The sequence below is a fragment of the Pongo pygmaeus genome, chromosome 3 (genome assembly GCF_028885625.2).
Source record: "Pongo pygmaeus isolate AG05252 chromosome 3, NHGRI_mPonPyg2-v2.0_pri, whole genome shotgun sequence".
Lineage (NCBI taxonomy): Eukaryota > Metazoa > Chordata > Mammalia > Primates > Hominidae > Pongo > Pongo pygmaeus.
Genome location: NC_072376.2, coordinates 123,982,924 through 123,995,697, shown reverse-complemented (window position 1 = coordinate 123,995,697; position 12,774 = coordinate 123,982,924).

Sequence of the window (12,774 nt, the reverse complement as noted above, 5' to 3'; positions counted from 1 at the left end):
ACATAATTTAATCCTTTGAGAGAAAGGTAGTATTATTGCTACTGTTATTATTTTACATGTGAGAAAACTGAGAATGAAGTTTTTTTGCCCAAAGTCATATACTATTAATCAAGAAAACAGTGATTTTAATTAAAGAGTGTTTGCTGGCTCACGCCTGTAATCCCAGCACGTTGGGAGGCCGAGGCAGGTGGATCACGAGGTCAGGAGATCGAGACCAACCTGGCTAACATGGTGAAACCCCATCTCTACTAAAAATACAAAAATAAATTAGCCGGACATGGTGGTAGGTGCCTGTAGTCCCAGCTACGCCGGAGGCTGAGGCAGGAGAATGGCGTGAACCCGGGAGGCGAAGCTTGCAGTGAGCTGAGATGTCGCCACTGCACTCCAGCCTGGGCGAAAAAGCGAGACTCATCTCAAAAAAAAAAAAAAGGAATGTTTGCTTCAGAATCACTTCCTTTCTCCACCAGGACACAGTCTCATGCAATAAAAAACATAAGGCAAAATTTAAGCTAATATTGAAAATGAGCAAAGAAACCTTGCATTTGATTTGTTTTATTGGCATCTTTCTAACGGTATGTGTTCTAATGAATGTTTTGAATATAATCATATCAGGACAATTGAGTGACCCAAATGGTTAAATTGCTATATTCTAAAAATATAAATTATAAAGTATTTTTAGATTAGTTTAATATAAAACTAATAGTTTTTATTAATTAGATTAATTTAGTTTAACATTGTGTTATTGATTGTGTTTTAGAACTCTATTATTGATTTTACTTAACCAAAAAAGGATTTATTGTTAGTGCAGCTCTCCCTTCCAAATTTAAGGGGAGATCTTTCACAAATTCATGTGAATCAGACAACTGCCTGAGCAACTCACTTTTAGAAAGTGCCCTGCTCAACTAACATCTCAGCCTTTTTTGAATGTGATTTATTCAATTTTTAACTTTATGAAGTCCTGGAAAAGCATGCAATAATAACATACTTTACCAAACACACTTGAAAATAGCATATTTTTAACTTATATCCTTATAACCTTCAAAAATAGAAAATTAGAACAAAGAAAATCTTGTTACTCCAAAATTTTCAGGAAATGGAAGGGAAAACAACAGAGAAAAAAGTATTTTTTAATACTGTCCAAAAAATTCATAGTATATGTCTGTCTTGATGGATTTCTTTGTTCTGTAGTTGATTTATTCAGATCCTTATTTTGTTAGAGGAAGTGTTGGAAACTTGAATATGAAATTCCTCAAATCCCAGTAAGCTTTTATTTGACTATTGATTACAGCCCCTAAAATGAAGTTGAATTCAACTTGACAATCTATGTAGTAGGACTTATTCAGGGAAATTGGTTTGTAATATTATTCCTCTTATCTTCTTTGTATAATTTTTTAAAAGTCGGTGTCCTGAAAAATGTGCAACATTTCTACCTTTTATCAATGAATCATTATTATGTACATAAACTTTAAGATATCCTAGAAGAGTTTCATTAACCCTGCCTATCTTGAATAATAAAAAAGTGAACATTTTTAAAATAGGGTATACATGACTAATCAAATTGGATTTTTTGAAATATTGCAGGTGAGTCTAAAAATACTAAATCTAAGAGGCAAAGAGGTCATTAAAAAATCACAAATGAAACAACTTCAGAATTCAAGTTATGTTACCACCAACACCAGCAGATACTCACCTGTGGATCAGATTATTACAATAAAGGCAACTTACTTCAAAGTTGAAACATATAAAATTCTTACTTTCAAATTTATATACAACTTATAACTTTAAAACAGTTGTAAAATTATCTAAAAAAAAGTTTACCCTCTAACTGCAAGAGAATTATTAAGTATTCTTTGTTGATTTACAGTTTAGAGCAACAAATAGAAAGATAAATTGATTGGTAGAAATAATATATTTAGATATTTGTTTATCTAGATATTTTTCCATTTGTCTATTATGCCTGGTTGCAAATCAAAGAATTTCATTTAAAAACTACCATTGGGAACATCAGTGGTTATTGTTGGATGGTGAGATTAGATTAATATTTTAGTTTTTATATATTCTAATTTTTCTGTAAGCAACATGCTAGTTTTGGGTAAGAAAACATAATTTTTGAAATGTATGAGATTGCAGCAGTTAATACTCTTTTATTATCCTCAGCCATATTCTCTTGTGTCTACAAGATGAGTAATGAAGTAAACCAAATGTCATAGCTATAATCATAATAAAAAAGTTTCTGTAAATATCTCCATTAATTTTCCAAAGTTACAGGAAAAAATGTAATAAAGTAAAATAAAGCATTTGTTCATCAATATCCAAAAAGTAAAAGAATATATTTCAGAAGAAAGAAAAATTGAGCAGAAAGGAAGACCATTGATTGGGTGTTATGTGTCAGGCTCTGAAGTGATTTTTGTGAACATTCTGTCAACACTCAAACTAGTCTAAGGAATGATAGGATGGTGAGAATTTCATGTTAGTTAAACTGGAGGATTGCAACAAGTCATTTATCTCACAAAAGCTAATATAACAAATTCTATCGCTCCATTGGGCAAAAAGTGTCATTTAATACAGATGGTGCAAATTGTGGTGTTGGAAACTGGGAGAATAGGGGAATTCATTCTACTCTTCACATTACCTAAAAAAAGCACCCCCTTAAAAATGAGCAATAGGAAGGTAGAAAATCCTTGTAACCAGATACTAGCTTAAATGTTTTTCTACATTCCAGTTTTCCCATAGCTGAGGCCATTTCTCATCTTTCAGATCTAAGATATGTCTCAACTTTTAAGATGCTGCTTATGAAAATTAGTTTCTTTGCTCTTGTCATGTTTCAAGCCATAATTCAAAGATACTACATCAAACATTAAAACAACAGGTGGCTAAAAAACTAAAATACATACAGTAGAAATATTACAATACATAGATGGTTTTTGATAATTAAAATTACCATGTGCAATATTACTGAGTGCAGCAACTTCTTGATTCAAAAGCAGATTAAAATCCAATCTGGGTTTTCACCTACATATTAGCAAATGTTTCCCATCTATGAAAGGAATGAAGAAGTAACTAATGGGCATCATGTATGAAACGCTCAATGTACTCCTAAGAAAATCACTGGCTTATGTGAAAAATTGATTATTCAGAAATTTATTTATTTTTACTAAAGCTGTATAATCCATAAAGAACAGTACCTTCTTTGCGTGTTTATAAAACGTATATAAATAGCTTCATATTATAATTAATCTCTAACTCTTAATGAATTGATCAATTTGTGTTTATGTAATTATTTCTACTATGTTCTCTTATGCTAAACATCCTGTTTTCTATGCTTTTGTTTTTGCATTCTTGTGGATTGATTTTTAGCTTCATTTTCCAATTAGTTCATTTGGAAATTATATACTGTTTTTATTCTTAATGGTTATCCTAAATTTTTATTATACATACTCAAAATACAAGGATCTTAAAACATTATAAAAACAATCATATTCTCTATTCTTACATATTATGTTACATGGTTTTAATATCTTTTGTTAGCCTCCCAATGTTATTCATTATTATTGTGTTATATGGACAATGTTTGTCTGAATTTTACCCATATGTTTATTAACTTCGTCTTTGCTATTTTTCCTTGCATCTCAGTACTTTCTTTGAAGTCATTTTTCTTTTTCCTAAAGAATACATTTCAAGCATCCTTTTAGAATATTTGGATGGTGATAAACTTTTCATTTTCAATTTATCTATATATTTTTCTTTTTTCTTTAATGATTTAGCTAGATTAACCTGTATTTTATCTCAAAATAGTTTTGGTTTCTACTGTTGCTCTAATGATTCCACTCATTCTAATGTAATTCCGCTGTAGATAATTTATCATTTCTCCCAAGCTGAAGTTTTAAAATTTCATTTCAGTAGGTATTTACTGAGTTATTACTAAGTGTTGGATGTTTGAATAAATGATGGGGACAATAGATGAATAAGGTAGCATCCCCATACTAAAAGAACTCACAGTCTAGTGATGGGTATGTATGTGCAATCATAATATAATGAGCATCAAGAAAAGTATGAACTGGGTGTTCTAAAAGTGAGTGGAGAATATTTAACCCTTTGTCGGGGGTAGGATGATCGGGAAGGCTTGTTGGCCAAAGTGGGAAACTTAATCGTAAAAGAGTATTGCAAGGTAAAAGGCAGGAAAGAAGACAGTGACAAGTATGAGGAGTTGGGTTGTACCATAATTTAAGTTATGAAGAAGTAGCAGGAACAAAATCTGAATTGCGTAAGACCTCTCACGACCAAAGTATTTCAGGTATCTCAGTAACTACATCATATTAGCTCCATCTCTCTTACTGTACTGGAAGTTCTCAAAGGCAAGAACCATAGTTAAATGATTTTTGCAATCTCCCCATTGCCTAGTATAGTGCATGACATCTTTGCTCAATATGTATAAAACTAATAAATCATAATCTCTAAATGTTATGATACCACTATGAGATCAGATAATCCCACTGGGCATGCATAAGGTGGGTGTGGGGACTTTTATATCTCACACAAGCCTAGCCTTACATTCAGATTAAAGTACAATTTAAAATTATTTTAAAACAAGGGTAGCACTCTTGCCTTTGCTATTCCTAAAGTACTACTATTACTATTTACAAATAATGTATGTATATACTACTTTACAATTTTAAATTACCTTTATATACATCATAATAATTGTTCTCCATGAAGTCCTACTATATAATTTGCGGCTATGATGGACAGAGATGCGATGAAGAGACTATAGTCATTCAATTAACAAACATTTGCTAAGCACCCACTATATGTCACACCAGTATTGGCCACTGCATGAGAAACAAAGCATTTCAGAATAATGCTATCTGTAGCCAAAAGGAACATTCCGTTTAAACTTTGAATTTTATAGGCAAATATTGCAGGTATCATATCACCTGTAGTTAAGACTTCTTTTTTCATCAATTCTGAGAGGTGTTCAGAAATAATCAGTTTACTTCCTTCTTAAAAAATGTCTTCTCATGGGGGAGGAGCCAAGATGGCCGAATAGGGACAGCTCCGGTCTACAGCTCCCAGCACGAGCGATGCAGAAGACAGGTGATTTCTGCATTTCCATCTGAGGTACCGTGTTCATCTCACTAGGGAGTGCCAGACAGTGGGCGCAGGTCAGTGGGTGAGCGCACCATGCCCCAGCTGAAGCAGGGGTGAGGCATTGCCTTACTCAGGAAGCGCAAGGGGTCAGGGAGTTCCCTTTCCAGAGGTGACAGATGGCACACATGGAAAATCGGGCCACTCCCACCTGAATACTGTGCTCTTCCGATGGGCTTAGGAAACGGTGCACCAGGAGATTATAGCCCGCACCTGGCTCAGAGGGTCCTATGCCCACGGAGTCTCACTGATTGCTAGCACAGCAGTCTGAGATCAAACAGCAAGGCTTCAGCGAGGCTGGGGGAGGGGCACCCACCATTACCCAGGCTCCCTTAGGTAAACAAAGCAGCCTGGAAGCTCAAACTGGGTGGAGCCCACCACAGCTCAAGGAGGCCTGCCTGCCTCTGTAGGCTCCACCTCTGGGGGCAGGGCACAGACAAACAAAAACACAGCAGTAACCTCTGCAGACTTAAATGTCCCTGTCTGACAGCTTTGAGGAGAGCAGTGGTTCTCCCAGCACGCAGCTGGAGATTTGTGAACAGTCAGACTGCCTCCTCAAGTGGGTCCCTGACCCCGACCCCTGAGCAGCCTAACTGGGAGGCACCCCCCAGCAGGGGCAGACTGACACCTCACAGGGCCAGCCAGGTACTCCAACAGACCTGCAGCTGAGGGTCCTGTCTGTTAGAAGGAAAACTAACAAACAGAAAGAACATCCACACCAAAAACCCATCTGTACATCACCATCATCAAAGACCAAAAGTAGATAAAATCACAAAGATGAGGAAAAAACAGAGCAGAAAAACTGGAAACTCTAAAAAGCAGAGTGCCTCTCCTCCTCCAAAGGAACGCAGTTCCTCACCAGCAACGGAACAAAGCTGGATGGAGAATAACTTTGATGAGCTGAGAGAAGAAGGCTTCAGACGACGAAATTACTCCAAGCTACGGGAGGATATTCAAACCAAAGGCAAAGAAGTTGAAAACTTTGAAAAAAATTTAGAAGAATGTATAACTAGAATAACCAATACAGAGAAGTGCTTAAAAGAACTGATGGAGCTGAAAACCAAGGCTCGAGAACTACATGAAGAATGCAGAAGCCTCAGGAGCCAATGCGATCAAACGGAAGAAAGGGTATCAGCAATGGAAGATGAAATGAATGAAATGAAGCGAAAAGGGAAGTTTAGAGAAAAAAGAATAAAAAGAAATGAGCAAAGCCTCCAAGAAATGTGGGACTGTGTGAAAAGACCAAATCTACGTCTGATTGGTGTACCTGAAAGTGACGGAGAGAATGGAACCAAGTTGGAAAACACTGCAGGATATTATCCAGGAGAACTTCCCCAATCTAGCAAGGCAAGCCAACATTCAGATTCAGGAAATACAGAGAACGCCACAAAGATACTCCTCGAGAAGAGCAACTCCAAGACACATAATTGTCAGATTCACCAAAGTTGAAATGAAGGAAAAAATGTTAAGGGCAGCCAGAGAGAAAGGTCGGGTTACCCTCAAAGGGAAGCCCATCAGACTAACAGTAGATCTCTTGGCAGAAACCCTACAAGCCAGAAGAGAGTGGGGGCCAATATTCAACATTCTTAAAGAAAAGAATATTCAACCCAGAATTTCATATCCAGCCAAACTAAGCTTCATAAGTGAAGGAGAAATAAAATACTTTACAGACAAGCAAATGCTGAGAGATTTTGTCACCACCAGGCCTGCCCTAAAAGAGCTCCTGAAGGAAGCGCTAAACATGGAAAGGCACAACCGGTACCAGCCACTGCAAAATCATGCCAAAATGTAAAGACCATCAAGACTAAGAAGAGACTGCATCAACTAACGAGCAAAATAACCAGCTAACATCATAATGACAGGATCAAATTCACACATAACAATATTAACTTTAAATGTAAATGGACTAAATGCTCCAATTAAAAGACACAGACTGGCAAATTGGATAAAGACTCAAGACCCATCAGTGTGCTGTATTCAGGAAACCCATCTCACGTGCAGAGACACACATAGGCTCAAAATAAAAGGATGGAGGAAGATCTACCAAGCAAATGGAAAACAAAAAAAGGCAGGGGTTGCAATCCTAGTCTCTGATAAAACGGACTTTAAACCAACAAAGATCAAAAGAGACAAAGAAGACCATTACATAATGGTAAAGGGATCAATTCAACAAGAAGAGCTAACTATCCTAAATATATATGCACCCAATACAGGAGCACCCAGATTCATAAAGCAAGTCCTGAGTGACCTACAAAGAGACTTAGACTCCCACACATGGGAGACTTTAACACCCCACTGTCAACATGAGACATATCAACGAGACAGAAAGTCAACAAGGATATCCAGGAATTGAACTCAGCTCTGCACCAAGCCGACCTAATAGACATCTACAGAACTCTCCACCCCAAATCAACAGAATATACATTTTTTTCAGCACCACACCACACCTATTCCAAAACTGACCACATAGTTGGAAGTAAAGCTCTCCTCAGTAAATGTAAAAGAACAGAAATTATAACAAACTATCTCTCAGATCACAGTGCAATCAAGCTAGAACTCAGGATTAAGAATCTCACTCAAAACTGCTCAACTACATGGAAACTGAACAACCTGCTCCTGAAAGACTACTGGGTACATAAGGAAATGAAGGCAGAAATAAAGATGTTCTTTGAAACCAACGAGAACCAAGACACAACATACCAGAATCTCTGGGATGCATTCAAAGCAGTGTGTAGAGGGAAATTTATAGTACTAAATGCCCACAAGAGAAAGCAGGAAAAATCCAAAATTGACACCGTAACATCACAATTAAAAGAACTAGAAAAGCAAGAGCAAACACATTCAAAAGCTAGCAGAAGGCAAGAAATAACTAAAATCAGAGCAGAACTGAAGGAAATAGAGACACAAAAAACCCTTCAAAAAATTAATGAATCCAGGAGCTGGTTTTCTGAAAGGATCAATAAAATTGATAGACGGCTAGCAAGATTAATAAAGAAAAAGAGAGAAGAATCAAATAAATGCAATAAAAAATGATACAGGGGATATCCCCACCAATCCCACAGAAATACAAACTACCATCAGAGAATACTACAAACACCTCTATGCAAATAAACTAGAAAATCTAGAAGAAATGGATAATTACCTCAACACATACACCCTCCCAAGACTAAACCAGGAAGAAGTTGAATCTCTGAATAGACCAACAACAGGAGCTGAAATTGTGGCAATAATCAATAGCTTACCAACCAAAAAAAGTCCAGGACCAGATGGATTCACAGCCGAATTCTACCAGAGGTACAAGGAGGAACTGGTACCATTCCTTCTGAAACTATTCCAATCAATAGAAAAAGACGGAATCCTCTCTAACTCATTTTATGAGGCCAGCATCATCCTGATACCAAAGCCTGGCAGAGACACAACAAAAAAAGAGAATTTTAGACCAATATCCTTGATGAACATTGATGCAAAAATCCTCAATAAAATACTGGCAAACCAAATCCAGCAGCACATCAAAAAGCTTATCCAACATGATCAAGTGGGCTTCATCCCTGGGATGCAAGGCTGGTTCAATATACGCAAATCAATAAATGTAATCCAGCATATAAACAGAACCAAAGACAAAAACCACATGATTATCTCAATAGATGCAGAAAAGGCTTTTGACAAAATTCAACAAGCCTTCATGCTAACAACTCTCAATAAATTAGGTATTGATGGGACGTATCTCAAAAGAATAAGAGCTATCTATGACAAACCCACAGCCAATATCATACTGAATGGGCAAAAACTGGAAGCATTCTCTTTGAAAACTGGCACAAGACAGGGATGCCCTCTCTCACCACTTCTATTCAACATAGTGTTGGAAATTCTAGCCAGGGCAATTAGGCAGGAGAAGGAAATCAAGGGTATTCAATTAGGAAAAGAGGAAGTCAAATTGTCCCTGTTTGCAGATGACATGATTGTATATCTAGAAAACCACATTGTCTCAGCCCAAAATCTCCTTAAGCTGATAAGGAACTTCAGCAAAGTCTCAGGATACAAATCAATGTACAAAAATCACAATCATTCTTATACACCAGTAACAGACAAACAGAGAGCCAAATCATGAGTGAACTCCCATTCACAATTGCTTCAAAGAGAATAAAATACTTAGGAATCCAACTTACAAGGGATGTGAAGGACCTCTTCAAGGAGAACTACAAACCACTGCTCAAGGAAATAAAAGAGGATACAAACAAATGGAAGAACATTCCATGCTCATGGGTAGGAAGAATCAATATCGTGAAAATGGCCATACTGCCAAAGGTAATTTACAGATTCAATGCCATTCTCATCAAGCTACCAATGACTTTCTTCACAGAATTGGAAAAAACTACTTTAAAGTTCATATGGAACCAAAAAAGAGCCTGCATCACCAAGTCAATCCTAAGCCAAAAGAACAAAGCTGGAGGCATCACACTACCTGACTTCAAACTACTACAAGGCTAAAGTTACCAAAACAGCGTGGTACTCGTACCAAAACAGCATGGTACTGGTACCAAAACAGAGATATAGATCAATAGAACAGAACAGAGCCCTCAGAAATAACGCCGCATATCTACAACTATCTGATCTTTGATAAACCTGACAAAAACAAGCAATGGGGAAAGGATTCCCTATTTAATAAATGGTGCTGGGAAAACTGGCTAGCCATATGTAGAAAGCTGAAACTGCATCCCTTTCTTACACCTTATACAAAAATCAATTCAAGATGGATTAAAGACTTAAACGTTAGACCTAAAACCATAAAAACCCTAGAAGAAAACCTAGGCATTACCATTCAGGGCATAGGCATGGGCAAGGACTTCATGTCTAAAACACCAAAAGCAATGGCAACAAAAGCCAAAATAGACAAATGGGATCTAATTAAACTCAAGAGCTTCTGCACAGCAAAAGAAACTACCATCAGAGTGAACAGGCAACCTACAAAGTGGGAGAAAATTTTCGCAACCTACTCATCTGACAAAGGGCTAATATCCAGAATCTACAATGAACCCCAACAAATTTACAAGAAAAAAACAAACAACCCCATCAAAAAGTGGGCGAAGGACATGAACAGACACTTCTCAAAAGAAGACATTTATGCAGCCAAAAAACACATGAAAGAATGCTCACCATCACTGGCCATCAGAGAAATGCAAATCAAAACCACAATGAGATACCATCTCACACCAGTTAGAATGGCAATCATTAAAAAGTCAGGAAACAACAGGTGCTGGAGAGGATGTGGAGAAATAGGAACACTTTTACACTGTTGGTGGGACTGTAAACTAGTTCAACCCTTGTGGAAGTCAGTGTGGCGATTCCTCAGGGATCTAGAACTAGAAATTCCATTTGACCCAGCCATCCCATTACTGGGACTATACCCAGTATATATACCCAAAGGACTATAAACTATGCTGCTATAAAGACACATGCACATGTATGTTTATTGCGGCATTATTCACAATAGCAAAGACTCGGAACCAACCCAAATGTCCAACAATGATAGACTGGATTAAGAAAATGTGGCACACATACACCATGGAATACTATGCAGCCATAAAAAATGATGAGTTCATGTCCTTTGTAGGGACATGGGTGAAATTGGAAATCATCATTCTCAGTAAACTATCGCAAGAACAAAAAACCAAACACTGCATATTCTCACTCATAGGTGGGAATTGAACAATGAGAACACATGGACACAGGAAGGGGAACATCGCACTTTGGGGACTGTTGTGGGGTGGAGGGAGGGTGGAGGGATAGCATTGGGAGATATACCTAATGCTAGATTATGAGTTGGTGGGTGCAGCACACCAGCATGGCACATGTATACATATGTAACTAACGTGCATATTGCGCACATGTACCCTAAAACCTAAAGTATAATAATAATAAATGAATAAATAAATAAATGTCTTCTCACTATTTACTTCTTGTAGAATTCCAATTAAACATGTTCTCATTCTGTCTTCCATATTTCTTAACTTTTCTTCCATATTTTCAGCTTCATTTTTGTATTTTGAACTGGATAATTTTTTGATTAATTTTCAAGTGTACTTAGAAATGCTTGCATTACCAAATGTACATGTGTACATTACTAAATGTACACATGCATACATTACTAAGTGTATACATTGCTTTTAATAATGTATAATTCATGGTTTATACTAACCATTAAGTTCATAACTCAAATTTCTATTTTTTTAATTTCTGAAACATATATTTTTATTTTCTCAAATCTGCTTGGTAATTTTTGATGGTCTAATCTTTCTTAATTACAAGGAAGAATTTTACCTTACCTTTCTTTAAACATTTCAGTGAGATTTTTCTGTCTCTGCTTGTTAATGTTAATATTTAAAATACTCACACATTCAAATATTTTGTTTGTAATTTCTGTTGACTTTTACTTACAATAGCTTGAATCCAGATACAATTGGTAATTTTGTATTATTAAGTCACCTTCAAACAGTCAAGTTTCATCCCTGGGAATCCTCAGGTAAAAACTCCACTTAGTTTATGAAACATTTAGTGCATACACTAAACTCTCTGGTTTTCAGTCTTTTTAATTTAGAGCACAAGGAAATTTATTTTCTTACAAGCACAAATTACTTTAAAAGACTGATTTTTGTATTTTATCCAGCATTTTAAGGTGCTTTTTATCTGAAGTATTTCAGTATACTCGAATATTAAATGGAAGTCCTATTCTTTAAATTTATGCTTCATAAATTTATCTAATTATAGCAACAATTGATAGTACTACCCAACCAAAGTCCCATTTAGATGCCATTCACCATTCTGTTTGATCAATTCTGACAATTTTTAGTGTGTTTTTATTGCTTATAACAATTGCTAAATGTAAATTATAAACATAATCAGATATTATTAAATATATTTATGGACTTCAAAATATCTAAAAATTGAATCTTATAGAAAGACTATGAACTTGATAATATCAAATGCATTACCATTCCCAACATCATCACTTGTATGACACTTTTTTCTATTAACAAATAAGATGAAGAAAGTAACTGATTCAGACACTTATAATTAATCAGAAACGTGTTATTGAAAATAATCTGAAACCAGGAAATGTTATGTTGACTAATTCTTGAAGTAAATGGGGCCAAAATAAATAATAATCTACTGGGAAAAGATAAAAAAAAAAAGTGTGTCCAGTCTGACATATAAGGAGTTTAGAAGTAATCAGTCTGTCCTAACACAAGTAAAATTCTAAACAAAATAATCAACAACTGTTCTTAGATTTGTTAGAGAAATAAGGTCACAGTGTAAACCACTGCCCCCTTAAACTGGAGAAACAGACAGACAAATAAAGAAAATCACAATTTACAAGAGCAGAAATGTTCACAGGAACCAGACCAGAAATCACAAAAATCAAGGCGAAGATAGAAAAACTCTAATGGACAAATAGCCAAAGGCAATCAATATCACACCATGTTACAGTCCAGGAAGCTCAGAGAACACAAAGCAGCATAAATGAAAAAACAAACAAAGTAATAAAAATATACATAAATGAAACTGCAGAAAAAAATCTTGAAAGAAACCAGAAGAAAAAACTTATTTATATGGAAACAAAAATAAGAAATA